General features: G+C 32.3%; 1 protein-coding gene across 4 annotated transcripts in view; it reads right to left on the reverse strand.

Moving 5' to 3' along the window:
- LOC144848536 (CD151 antigen-like) overlaps positions 1-12,209 on the reverse strand; it is a 43,895-nt gene extending 31,686 nt beyond the window's left edge. For 2 of the 4 annotated variants that reach the window (XM_078705332.1, XM_078705328.1), the window contains exons 1-2: positions 12,131-12,188; positions 3,784-3,891 (exon numbers count right to left, since the gene is read on the reverse strand). The gene's annotated coding sequence lies outside the window, so the exon portion shown is untranslated. Of the gene's footprint in view, positions 1-3,783; positions 3,892-7,521; positions 7,567-12,130 lie in introns of those variants that run through there. The other 2 variants (XM_078705329.1, XM_078705331.1) reach the window with 2 other exon arrangements.
- Between the last annotated feature and the right edge of the window lie 3,453 nt (positions 12,210-15,662).

Raw genomic sequence — 15,662 nt, forward strand, 5'->3', positions numbered from 1 at the left:
ACTCCATATCGCTCTCACATTCTGTAGAGTACGCATCCATAAGGCACTCATCCATAAGGCACCCATTCATAGGGTACACATCCATAGGTTATACATCCATATGGCACCCATTTATAGGGTACCCATCCATAGGGCACCTATCCATAGGGCACCTATTTATAGGGTACCCATCAATAGGGCACCTATCCATAGGGCACCTATCCATGTAGGGTACCCATCCATGTAGGGTACCCATCCATAGGGCACCTATCCATGTAGGGTACCTATCCATGTAGGGTACCTATCCATGTAGGGTACACATCCATAGGGCATACATCCATAAGGTATACATCCATAGGGCACCCATCCATGTAGGGCACCTATCCATGTAGGGTACCTATCCATGTAGGGTACCTATCCATGTAGGGTACCTATCCATGTAGGGTACACATCCATAGGGTACCCATCCATAGGGCATACATCCATAAGGTATACATCCATAGGGCACCCATCCATAGGGCACTTATCCATGTAGGGTACCTATCCATGTAGGGTACACATCCATAGGGTACACATCCATAAGGCACCCATCCATAGGGTACACATCCATAAGGCACCCATCCATAGGGTACACATCCATATGGCACCCATCCATAGGGTACCCATCCATAGGGCATCCATCCATAGGGCATCCATCCATAGGGCATCCATCCATAGGGCACCTATCCATGTAGGGTACACATCCATAAGGCACCCATCCATAGGGTACCCATCCATAGGGCATACATCCATAAGGTACACATCCATAAGGCACCCATCCATATGGCATCCATCCATAGGGCACCTATCCATAGGGCACACATCCATGTAGGGTACACATCCATGTAGGGTACACATCCATGTAGGGTACACATCCATAAGGCACCCATCCATAGGGCACTTATCCATAGGGCACTTATCCATAGGGCATCCATCCATAGGGCACTTATCCATGTAGGGTACCTATCCATGTAGGGTACACATCCATAAGGCACCCATCCATAGGGTACCCATCCATAGGGCATACATCCATAAGGTATACATCCATAGGGCACCTATCCATGTAGGGTACCTATCCATGTAGGGTACACATCCATAAGGCACCCATCCATAGGGTACCCATCCATAGGGCACCCATCCATAGGGCACCTATCCATGTAGGGCACCTATCCATGTAGGGTACCTATCCATGTAGGGTACCTATCCATGTAGGGTACACATCCATAGGGTACACATCCATAGGGTACCCATCCATAGGGCATACATCCATAAGGTATACATCCATAGGGCACCCATCCATAGGGCACTTATCCATGTAGGGTACCTATCCATGTAGGGTACACATCCATAGGGTACACATCCATAGGGTACCCATCCATAGGGCATACATCCATAAGGTATACATCCATAGGGCACCCATCCATAGGGCACCTATCCATGTAGGGTACCTATCCATGTAGGGTACACATCCATAAGGCACCCATCCATAGGGTACCCATCCATAGGGCATACATCCATAAGGTATACATCCATAGGGCACCTATCCATGTAGGGTACCTATCCATGTAGGGTACACATCCATAAGGCACCCATCCATAGGGTACCCATCCATAGGGCATACATCCATAAGGTATACATCCATAGGGCACCTATCCATGTAGGGTACCTATCCATGTAGGGTACCTATCCATGTAGGGTACACATCCATAAGGCACCCATCCATAGGGTACCCATCCATAGGGTACCCATCCATAGGGCATACATCCATAAGGTATACATCCATAGGGCACCTATCCATGTAGGGCACCTATCCATGTAGGGTACCTATCCATGTAGGGCACCTATCCATGTAGGGTACCTATCCATAGGGTACACATCCATAGGGCACCTATCCATGTAGGGTACCTATCCATAGGGCACCTATCCATGTAGGGTACCTATCCATAGGGCACCTATCCATGTAGGGTACCTATCCATAGGGTACACATCCATAGGGCACCTATCCATGTAGGGTACCTATCCATAGGGCACCTATCCATGTAGGGTACCTATCCATAGGGCACCTATCCATGTAGGGTACCTATCCATAGGGTACACATCCATAAGGCACCTATTCATAGGGCACACATCCATAGGGATTTTCTAAAATACTGTATACTGTTTTGGTCACTTTTACCATGGAGTAAAGAATTATTCTTTACTCCATGCTTTTACCTATACTGTAGTAATATACTGTACCAAAGAGTAGACTAAAATTGTTTTGCTAGTATCTGATTGGTCGACCTACTAACTCTACAAGGTCATGCCTAAACACATATTTTACATGCTCCCCTACCATATGATGTAAAACTTTATCCCTAGGGTACAATAATGTTCTTTATACTTGTAAAAGTACGCCCATTGGGAACAATAATGTTCTCCATATCTGTCAAAATTGCACTCCTCTGAATACTATTGTTCTTTTATGTTTTAAACTAAAGTAACCCAAGAATTGCCTGTCTGGGTATTGTTTGCAGAAGGCAAATTTTCAGTTTTAAACTCTGAATTAAAACAACAATTTTTCAATATATTTACACAGTATTTAAATACAGTACCTCCCCATCATTGTAATGGGCCATATTTTCTGTAGTAAAACATACATTCAATAACAATTACCACAGCTAACCCTGTTGCATGATCATGGAAAAAATTGATTTTAAAAGCAAAATTAACTTTTTTTTCTGTATGAGAATAAATTGAATGAACACCAGATGGTAAAATAACAAACACTTGAAATATGGTGAATGAAAAGTGAAAAATGAAAACAAATAAATGACACTAAATCACCAGGTTAATGAATGGTGGAATAAATTGATTAAAAGTTGTGATATTAAACAAAAAACTATCTGTGTTGGCTTTACAAGTGTGAATGGTTGTAAAGATCTATTGGAAAGTTACCCTGGTCAGGTGAACCTACGTTATGTTTTAATTCAGTGTGAATCGGGCTTAAGACATTAGGTCTACTATCTAAGGCCTTGTTTTCATTGAAAAAATCATTTAACCATTTAATATGACCTGAAAGGATTGTGTTTAAGTTAGTTTAAAGGCCGATTTACACTTTGAAAATTGTGTTTTCACAGTATTATTGTTCTTACTAATCATGATGTCATTTGACATTGGACATGTGAAAATATTGTTTTCATCAAAAGCATACAGTAGATGGTTATACTATAGTTCTAGGATAAAACTTGTTTACATTTCTTTTGTTTCAAGTATGAAAAATGACTATTTATCTATTTATTGTTGATTATCGCCCTAGTGTAAATGGGCCTTTACACGGCAGATAAAGTTTTTGCCCATCAAAACTGAAATAAAGTGAAACTTTTAAAACCACTTTTAGGATAAGTCATTTTTTATTGCGTTTTTTATTGTCAGTTCCCATGTATATTGGAATGTACAGGTAAAAATATTTTGATTATGGTTTCAGACCATGAGTGCCGTTTACCTGGATAAACTGACAATAGCCCTGCTTTCCACAGGGAGTCGTAGTATGAAAAGTTAAAATTTCCTAGAGGACTTCGCTACAATAATTTTTCCTTCTCTGTAGTAACGGGCGCTAAAGCAACAAAGGCAGGCATGGAGTTATAAAATGTTTCTTTTAACATTGAAATAGAAGTAGCCTTACGCTGTATATAGTGCCTGATATTCAACAACAACTGTTAAAACACTCTACACATCAGACACTCCATTAAACCAATTCAGAACATCTTTCAAAAGAATACAAACCGAATTATCGCCTTCACTTTCGTTCCTACAGCTTGTAAACTTGAATCAATTAGATAAATTAACCTCCTGCTAACTGCAACGGTCTGACCACCTCGTCCGTCTGCCAATCTGAGGGAAGATGAACAGAGCTAATTGAAGCGTAGGTTTGATTGGAGATAACCCCGAGGAACGGCAAGTTCCATTCAAGCCTGCAATCTCTACTTGTGTTATCTTTACTTTAAAATTAAAACATTCACCATTCCTTAGCACTTAGTGATTTACGTAAAGGTCAAAGGGCAGTAGCATCATGATGCAGATAGCATCTTCTCACGCACTTATTTACATCTTTTAAATTAATTTATATTATGAAAGTAGGCCACCTGGATAGTTAAACCAAATTAATCCTAACTTAATTACAGGTGTTTAAGTTTAAACATTCATTTTATTTTATTTATTATAATATATTAAAGATTAAAATGAATTTGTTGTAAAACTATACATTTCCTATTCATTGAATAATGAGAATAAAGCTACAAAATATTCTTCCCATTCAATTCATAAACATTACCGAAATGATTGGTTAATGTAAAACGACAGGTCAGAACCTAAAATGTAAGTAATGATGAAACACATTTACCACAAATTCCCCATCTTTAACGATACTCAGAAATCTACTTTTCCTTTTAACACACATTTTTCGGCTTATTTCCTGTTACTGTATGTAAACTTAGGTATGAACTAAATTATCCCTTAATTTTCCCAGTTATCATTACAAGGAAACTATTAAAAATTACCATTTCTGGGAAATACCAAGTATACTGTATTTTACAGTTAGTAGTACAGTATATTCAATGACAATCTTAGTACAAATTCAATGTGGGGCCCGTATTAAGCTCTGTCTACACTTTTAAACTAGTTTTTCAAGACAAAAAAACTGTGATGTGCCAAAATATGGTAGTGAATTGACATCATTATGTCCATATATGGGCACATCAATTTTTTTTTGCCACATAAGTTTGATAGTGTAGACAGAGCTTTACACTAGTTAGGCTATTTAAAAAAAAAAACTTTCATTAAAAATAAATGAACTTAATGGGTATGTAGGCCCAATTAAAGGAGAATTTAATAGTAATAATAGCATTAATATAAAAACTATTCTATTGCAGTTACTGCAGTAACTACATTAACCTGTAGTTTTATTATGGTAATCATACACACTATTTATTTCAGTGACTGACTAAATGAAACAAATTAAAATCATGTAATTGCAGTAAAAAATTTATTTTGACATGGTCCCTACATATTAATTTTCAATTGGTTTATAATAGACAAGTTTGATCCCCATTTGTTAAAATTCCCATCCAAATATTTACCATAAAAATACCAGGGAATCCAACCTGGACCTAAATATTTATTCTGAAACAGCAGTGGAGAAAAATGTTTAGGTTTGAGGCAACAACGAATTTAAAACTCATCAAACGACTTAACAGACTTACTGTAGGCTCATTGTAGGATGGACTCAATTTAAAATGAAAAGTGAAATTGTTTGACAAAAATAGCACAAACTGTGTATTCTTTATACGATTTATGACTTCCTGCAAAATGCATATTGACTGTAGTAAACAATAATTACGATGTGAAGAAAATTTATGTTGAATCTCAGATGAAAATAGATAAATTTGCAGCTGCTAAAGTTTGAGATGATGCTTATTTTTATGTAATCATAAAATGTTGAATGTTTCTCTTCTTTTTTGGGGGTTTTAGTTTGATTTTAATTTTGTTTTATTTAAAGTCAATTTCAGAATGCACACAGAAAATAATGGATATAATGTATACACAGTTATCAATATATCTAAATATATTGGTATTGTAACTGTATACCGTAATATGGTCCAATTATTAACATTATGAAATAACCAGAGCTGTACAGTATCTCTAAACTCATTCTTATTTCAAACGTTGCTCAATATCATCACAATAGAGACTGATACACTATGACATCATTGTTGTGATATGTGCATACGCAAGTCGATTGGCACGTCGACTGCCAAATTTCATAAGAAAAAAATCAGGATAAAAAGAGAGCACATCTCATGTACACTATAACTTTTATTTATCTAACTTTATTCAATGACTGTATCTCTTAATTAAAATGATACCCACTCCTCTCCATCCTTATCATCTCTTGGAAAAGCATACACTATTAGATCAAGGGATCACGAAATATTAATAATTAATAATAATTAATTAATTGTAATCAACTGTCTACACTACTGTATGCATCTCAGATTTCTATAGTAATATATTTTTTGTTTTAAACCATCAATTTTTAAATAACATAAAATATAATTCTTTAAAAAGCAAAGAATACGATATGAAAACTTAAAAGCGTGTGACCTTAGCTGTAGGTTCACAGCTCAGCAGGCCTGTTGCTGTTCCATCAACTGCAGCAAACCCCTGCTGTTACATCAATTGCAATAATCCCCACTGCTGATATACAAGTTCTCATCCTTACAGCATTTTGATACTATTGTTTGTAGAAGGGAACACAATGCATGCATAAAATAAGTGTATCAATTTATGTTGACAGCGTTCAACGCAATACGGAATACTGTAGCATTAATGAGAACACTATATAGCACTTTAATGGAATACTATAGCATTTCAAAAGAACACTATAGCATTTTCAACAGAACACTATAGCATTTCAACAGAACACTATAGCATTTCACTGTAGTGTAATACTAAGCAATTCAATGTAACAAACTACTGTATACTATACAATTTCAACACTACCATTTCAATGCAACACTGTACTGGGTTTTTTTTCACAGAAAAACAAATTAAAAATCTTTTTTAAATCAGGATATTGTATCAAACAATTTCAAACGATATAAAAGTGAAATCTCAAAAAGAACGCGATAAATCGTTTGTAAAGGTCATCGCATGAAACCTGTCCTTATTACAAGTGAAATATGTACAACAGAAGGCAAAGAAACAGAACGGTAACTAGTAGTACTGTAAAGTATACTGTATAATTCATACTGTATAAAAACATATGTAAGAGACCTTGTACAGTATTCCACTTCAGTTACTGCAGTAGAATCATTTTTACAGGGTCCCTTAAATAGAAACTTTTTTTCTCTCTGAGATTAACTCACCGTTATTTCATATTTTTATTACATACTCATTTTGAATAAATACATTTCTTTGTAATCAATCAGTTGTTGTTTCTATTATTTTGTTTTTGCATTTACAGGCGCCAAACATTAATTATGAACCACCTGGGTGATACAGTATTCTTAAAATTAATTATATAATATAGATTCTTTTTAATATTTCTTTTTTATATGTTAAGAAACTTTATGTAACCATCCGATTCCATAATTTCAACCAGGGATGTCACCAGCTTTTTGGAGTGCCGGTTGGCAACAAATTCCCCGGGGTCGCCGTTATTATTAGGCATGATTTTAACAATAAAACATTCAAAATGAGTAACTGCATGTTACAACACAGGAATCCACCCGTTTAAATCACTTTGTATAGTTATCAAGTGACGACAAGAAAAGCTAATTACAACAATTGTATCCGATAATTTATTTCTTCTACATCAACATAATATGACTGGAAATGTATAACAACATGATATCGATGTCATCATTGTCATTTTAGATGGTCATTTTAGACGGTCATTTTAGACGGTCAACAAAGGTATGAAAATAAACTAAACTGTAGATTTACACAAGATATATTACCTACACAAAGGAGCACTGTTTTCAAAATGACTTGATTACTCGCAAATCTTTATCAATCTGCATATATTAATGAAATTAAAAACCGTTGAAGTAGTTTCAGTCAATAATGAAAGGCATTAGAGTTATTAATCATTTATGCTATTATATTCTATAATTACTATGATTAATATTAGAAATGATGAATCAAGCAAAGTTTAAATAATACCGTGTTTAATTTTGAAGAAAATTAATAAGTCTGTACATACAGTAAACAACAAAAAAATAATCAAATTCATCCATCCAGCTATTGCTGATCATTAGGGACCCTCAGAGGTTCACAAGAAACAAGGTCTTATTACAAGTCTTTGGGAGTGGAGTAATTTGGTCCTTAGAAAAAATCTTGACATATGACGGGACTTGAACCCAGGACCCTTGGAGTGGTAGCATCATAACCACCAAGCCACAACTCCACTCCGTTACAAGTACAGGTATATAATGGAAATTATTACTGTATATTGTCATCTCATTGGAGATACAGTACCGTACAACACTTATAATATAGTGAAAATGAGTATCAGCTGGAATAATTATACACTATTCAAAATCATGACTAATTATTGTTTTATTATCCAATATACTGTAGTAAGTCACATGACAGATGACACCCAAAATTCAGTTTGTTACAGGGTTGGTTGATCTCGGCTTTTTTTTTCTTTTGTTAACCATTCTATAAATAAAAAAACCTCCCAAAAATATTAAGTGGATGCACCTTTGGTTAAGTTGCTGTGAGCTACCTGCATATTATACCAAGTAATATTATTCTATTTTACGAAAACACATCAGCCGTGTTCAATGTGATTGATACTTTTAATTTGAAATTCAAGAAACTTTTTATAATATTTAAATACTGTATTGCAATTAATATTAAATTAAAGACGTATTATCCCCCAATAACATGAAGATTAATAAAACCAGACCTTTAATTGTACAGTAGGTCATTTTGCAGTTTTAATAAAGTTATTCACTTCCGTAGAAAAAAAAATTAAAAATAATTATTTCAATTAATATAAAAGACAAAATAAACCAAAAACCTATTGTCTGACAGACAATTTAAGTATTTTTAGTCGCGTGCAAATGCGACTCCTCTACAGCTCACTATGTCGGTCGTTTGGTTAGTCGGTTGGGCGGTAAACAATAACTCAAATTTGAGCATGCGACTGCAGCCATGTATATGGCCTTGTTTGCTTTAAATTACATTTTTTTTCAGGTACATACTTTTTTTATTATCCAGTTTTGGTAAAAGTGAATACAGCAACTATTATGTGAAATTAAAATGGCATATTCAACAACAAAGTTACATTTGTAAAAATTATTTTTTCAGGGGGACAATATATCTTTAATATTATTCTAAATGTATATTACTTGATTTTCAAATGTGTTTTTATAATTAACTAATAATTATCTTATTATCTTGCCTACTTTAAGGATCATCTGAATGGCTCACTGTTTTGAGGAATGTTCCAGTTAATGTAAATTTGACCAGTACAGTTAGGTCCAGTAAAAATAATGTGTACTGCAGTCCACACTCCAGGATATACTGACAGTATTTAAACTGACACAGGATATCTATTAAGTGTGTTTTAATTCCTCTTTGAGACAACTTAACATAAGTTTAAGCTATTGTAAGTATTACTAGTACAATTATGCAGATTACAAACTTGGAATTATAATGTGAAATTAAATTGAGTACTACTGTATAGTAGTAATTATGCAGGATGGCGCATTATTTTCAGAAGTACGTTGCGGATCATTTAAATAAATTTTTTAGATTTTAGGAAAGTCTGTGCAACTAACACAATGCAATAGATAAAAGAAGATACAAGACAGTATAAGCTTGGTTCCCACTAGAGAAGCAACACTAATGATGTAACAGAAGTGATTTGACCAATCAGAGGTGATAGATTATTTGAACTGTCGGTTGTCATTGGTCAACATACTTTCATTTTCATTTCATTTATTTTGTCTCCACAAAAATACAATATAAAAATGTGGACAAAGAACAAGAAAACATCACACAAAACCAGGCAGAGACAGGATTCCTAAAAAGCGAACTTAATCACTATCTAGTAGGTACTGTTGTACGTACGTACCCGTGGCATCTACATCTTTGTGTTGTGTTTCTAGTGGGAACCAAGTCATAAGCTCTAATTAAAACATTTATTAGTTTAATTTTTCGCACTTCTTAGACTCAAACCTCTAACCAGTCTACTGTAAATAGTCAACTTTTTATATCACTAAATTACCGCCACTCATTAATCTCACCGACACTGTATTCAATCATTAAAGTTTAAGCCGCTTTTCTCGGCACTCAAAACTAAGTATGACATGCTTCGATTAAACAAAACTAAACAATAAATACACAGAAACTAAATTTAATTGTCTTCCTGACAGCAATTAGCCTAAGAAATTGATTTTCAATAACATTTTAATTTCAAAAGAACATTGATTTTTTATTTCTTCGTTTATTGACCTATTTACTGTATTCAAGTGATAAGTCATAAAGTGGTAATTACGTACGCTAATAGACAAATGAGTCATCGTACGTTAACAAACAATGTGTGCCAAATATTATGAATGCTCTTTAACATCAAGTTTGAAAGTTAAGCTATCTACACTATCAAACTACTGTAGTTTGATAAAGAAAGTGTGATTTGCCCAAATATGGTAGTGAAATGACATCATCGTGTCCATGGTTTGATAGTGTAGACAGAGCCTTACAATTGTTTCGAGTTGTGAGGCCAGAAAACGATATTATTACTACTGATGATACTGCCATAATAGAAAAGTTACAGATGTACATGTACAGTATGGTTAAGAATTTAGTTTTTCGGATTTTACAAACATCTTTCTGGAAAAACCAGGCAAACCTTCAAAGAATATTGTACTGTCCTATTGTAGATACTGTAATTGGGCTTGGCAAACGTGGGTGTTAAGACTTGCATTACTTACATACAAAACCTTCCAAATATGGTAATAATGAAAGACTTTTAATATTGGGTGGAAAACTATGTAACCTAAATGTCAAAAACACCCACCCAAGACAACTCTATACTGTACATGAAAATATTAATGGTGGTTTTTTTTTTCCTCTCAAACTTATCAATAAATACTACTGTATGTAAAGGATTCATAAATGTATTGTTTTTTTAAGCAATTCCAGATTGCAACAACCCCATAGAACAATGGTTTATTTTATTTTATTCAGTCAAAACCAACAGCGATAAATACCGCCACTAACAGGTTTGAAACATCAAACAATACAACATCAAAAACGGTTAACAATACAGATAAAAATATATATATTTTTATAGTTAAAATTTATGGTTAAAATCAACTGTTTTGTTTTTCGTTTTATAAGTGATTTTTTTTTTCAGAAGTGATTAACTTTAAATTGCCATATTCAAAGTCTGATTTTAATAATCTTTATTTTTCATGTTTTTTGGGGACAATACAATTCCTAGCAACAGTACACCATATCAAATGTTTGCTCTACTACTATAATATTATAATTTAAAACAATGATTCAAGTTGTTAGCGCTGACTGCCATCCTGGTTATAAACTTAATTTGTCTATGACTCACAGGTTCTACTGTAGACTGTCATTACAATTTAAGTATCAGAATTCCATATTAGTATGTAACCTTTTTCGAAAATGAAAGAAATTTGAGACTACAGAAACGCTGTATTTACACTATCAAATTTTATGTGATGTGCCCATATATGGACATTATGATGTCATTTCACCACCATATTTGAGCATATCACTACCATATTTGGTCACATCACACTTTTTTTGTCAAACTAGTTTGATAGTGTAGACAGAGCTTAAGACATTAGGAAACGTGTCCTATTAAGATATATAAAATTTGTTGTGGTACGGTGCTTTACTATTTTAAGAGGGTCCTTTTTCAAGATAAAGTTGAAATTTAAAAAAATTGTTATAAATTTTATACATTATTAGACACCCAGTACAACTATTCCTGGAATTATTGATAAAGGTAAGTAAGGCTTAAACAATAACAAAAATACATACAGTATAGTGATTACATTGGGTTTTTAATTTTAATTTAACTTTAATTAAAATTTAAATCAAAATCATAATGAATACAAAACAAGATTTACTTAAAGGTGTTCCCTAAAAATTACTAATTAATTTGTTTCCATTTCATGTGGCCTCTCTAGAAATAAACGTTTAAAACTTTAATCTTAGAAATCTTAACTATAAAACAAGTATATTTAAAATATGTTTAATATAATAGACAATTCTATTTCGAATATTTATAGAAATGTGTTTAATAATTGCAATTAACCAAAAAAAGGTATCTCAAAAAGTATGTAAACAACCACTGTTATAAAATCATAATACAATACCATACCGGGATACAATAGCACTCCAGCCAACGTACCAGGCGATGATTCACCGATTCTTCCGATGTATTCTAAGCCTACACCGCTAGCCCCGAGACCAAACAATAAAGTCTTTAAAAGACTGAAGTCAACCAGTTGACAACATGATTTTTATTATAACCCAAACATAAACCTATAGGACAGTAATTAATAAAAACACTACTTACCAGGGCTAAGTTTGTTTTATAATCTTTTAAGTAACTCCGAACAGTTTTGAAATAAAGTTAGAACTGGCGCGAGTGAGATCTTATCCTAAAACTTAGGGAGTTCGTTCAACCGTGACGTGACTAATGGTGGCGTCATCATTATTGTGGTTTGACAATCTGAACAGCCCAACCCAGAGCCATATATATAAAGAGTTACGACATTGAAAATTAGAAGCCATTTTTGTGTCAAAGAATTCGCACGCTGAGGGCGCGCGCGTCTCTTTTGTATAGCGTTTTCCTATAGTTCATGCATTATTTTTAGATTTTTTTGTCTATGAAATAACGCTTATATTCCGTTTTTATTTTAGTAATTAATTTTATTAATGGTATTAATTTGGTAACATATATATATTGTATCTATAATAACAAAAGAATAAATGCTAGGGCCTACATGCAAGTCAGGATACATCTAAGCATGAACCAATACAAAAAACACACAAATTCACCCCTCTTTTTATACAGTATATGGCTCTCTGTGTGTTTTTGACACAAACTTTCAGAGACTCGTTCATCATTTCATTTGTAATAATTTGCCTTTATTATTTTAATATTGTTCATACCCTATTCAATATATTAACAAATATATCCACGACACTTTATTATTTTATTTAGTCATCAAAGCATGCATTATAAATTGAAAATATTACATAATTGTTATTAATAGGACGTAGTTATGGGATGTTTCGTTCCAAAATCAATCAATCGAACTTTATAATGTACTAGCGCACGCGCGCGCAATATTCTTTGCCGCAAGTACTTCTGTACGCTGTGCACATCGATATTTCACCGTAAAATGTGCAATTACATTTTTTTAAATATAAGAAAAAGTTTAAAGTATTTTCTTGCTCCTATACTTTACATGCATTAACGGAGACAAGTTTGACACAAATTGATCTGCATATCACGTGACTATAATCCAATGTCGTAACTCTTTATATATATGGCTCTGGCCCAACCCATTATTGTTATGCAATGACGTAATATTGCGGGTTTTATGAAGAAAAGTTTCGAGTTTCGATTACTAAATAGTATATGCTACGTAATGTTTTCCAAGTAGAACAAAACAGTCAAGACAGAGATATCTATTTATTTTTACAGTAGGCCTAAAGTTCCCAATCTTTGACCAGTTTTATGGCCCATTACTATAGCGATTACCAAATAGTGGAAACGGATTGAATAACAAGTTTGAAATAAATAAGAAAAAATAAAAATAAATCAGTATCAAACGTAAATTTGGGCTATAAAAATGGTCGCAGAAAATAAAAAAAAACAGGGAGAAATAGGTTTATTAATAATAACTTAAGGTGTAACCGATAACTGATTTAATTTAATTTTACTGGATTTCCTTTGAATTGGAAGGGAAATTGAGAAATTTCAGTCACGACAATATTGTCACCGCGAACAATACTGGACGAAAACAAACATCAAGTGTTTTGTAACCACCACAATATTTGGTAAAGGAGACATAAAATAAACTCATTCAACAATACAACACTTTATTTTGTAAAATATGATCAAATATGGAATTACGTCATACGTACGTCATCGTATTACATTACCGGTACAATGATATTCGTGTTAAAATGTATTTTTATTAGAGTCACTTCCTTTCTAAATTCTCTCCCCTTTAAATGCAATATATCTTAATCCGATTTTAAAACCAAATTAAAATTAGATAAGATAAGCAATAATATAAACAATATCTGGTGTCCTTTTATATGAATTTTATTTGTTAATGAATTTTAACATAATATTTATAATTTATTGTACATGTAGGAATTTTAACATTTTTAATGTCGTTTTATATTTTATTGTTTTTAAGAGGGCCTCTTTAAGTCAGCTGTACTGCAGTCGTACAGCTTGTAGACATACCCTTGTAAAACAATAATAAATAAAAGAATAAATAAATAAAATAAATTATTCATAGGATTATATAACGATTATTTTTACGTCATCATCAAATATTCAGATAAGAAATAAACATCATTGATAATATATTTTTTATGACGTTTGATATTTACAAAGACAATATTTTCAATTTTGGTACAGTACTGAATACAATGCATCCGGTATTTTAACATTTTATTTTATAAATAAACTTACATTGATTTGAGACAAATTAAATATTTTTCATACATAACACAATAACAAATATAAATAATTGTTTTTTATAATTAACTTTTTTAATCATACGTTTGATATTTACAATAGATAATATTTTCAATATTTTGGTACAGTACTGAATACAATGCATCGGTAAATTATTTTTATAATTAAAATTACATTAAATCGAGAAAAATAGTTTCGTACAAACAAAAATAAAAAATATAAATTAATTGTTTTAAATATATAAATATGTTTGATATTTACAAAGATAATATTTTCAATATTTTATCGGTAGATTAACATTTTATATAACTAAACTAGTTTTCATACATAAAACAATAAAAAATATAAATTTTTAGATTGTTTTTATGATAATTAAATTGATAACAATCATTATATAATCGTATAATAATTATAACTAATCCGGCATTAATCAATACGGTACCGAATATTGAAAAATAATTTTTATAGGCCAGTACATGTTTTAGGCTCAATAATATTTATACAAGAAATTTATATTCAGAAAATTGGTTCCTATCGATTATAGGTACCGATATTTACAGATATAATTTTAATAAAAGTAATAATATTCATAAATATAATTCATAAATAATATTCATAGATACAATACAATACAATACAATATGATTTGATAACTTTGATTAAACCTTTATGCATGAACCCGCCTGCGTGTTATACACTATACGTCATGCCTCGTTCATTTTATTTATTCGAAATATAAATAAAACAAAAACAAATGTATATTTAATTACTTTTAGAAATATTCTGCGAATAAAAATAAACCAATCAGGGTTGTTTGAAGCGAACGAACGAGTTTGACCCAATTTTGAACCAATTTGAGTCAAGTTTTACTCAACCGAATTCAGAGTAGAAATCAGAATTTTTGAAGATTTAAATAAATTTAAAGTTTAATTTAGCATTAATTGGATAATAAATTACATTAGGAATTTACAGTTATGATTATGAAAACTTGTTAAAACAATGAAAATTATCAATTATGTTTTCATGTGTATGCCAATTAAAATTTGGCTGGAGGTCCCATCCGAATTTTGTTACAAGGCATTTCCAAAACATGTTTGCGACTCGAGGATGATTAGTGTAAACGGTACATACTACCTAACTAAGCTAAAAAAAACTTAATCTACGTCGCTGAAACTAAATCCTAAGCGCACTTAATTAACAAAAAACATACCGTTTACACTTTTGGTTAACGTTAAATGGTAAAGATGATGGAAAGATGTTTAAAGAAATTAGTTGAAATAAAAATTGAATAAAGAAAAAGAAAGAATGAATGGGTTGTACGAGTCTGTTAAATTTGGATCAATCATAATTTATTTATTTATAATAATCGAAAAAGGACATATTG

This window comes from Antedon bifida, chromosome 7, assembly GCF_963402885.1.
Source record: "Antedon bifida chromosome 7, ecAntBifi1.1, whole genome shotgun sequence".
In the NCBI taxonomy this organism is placed as follows: domain Eukaryota; kingdom Metazoa; phylum Echinodermata; class Crinoidea; order Comatulida; family Antedonidae; genus Antedon; species Antedon bifida.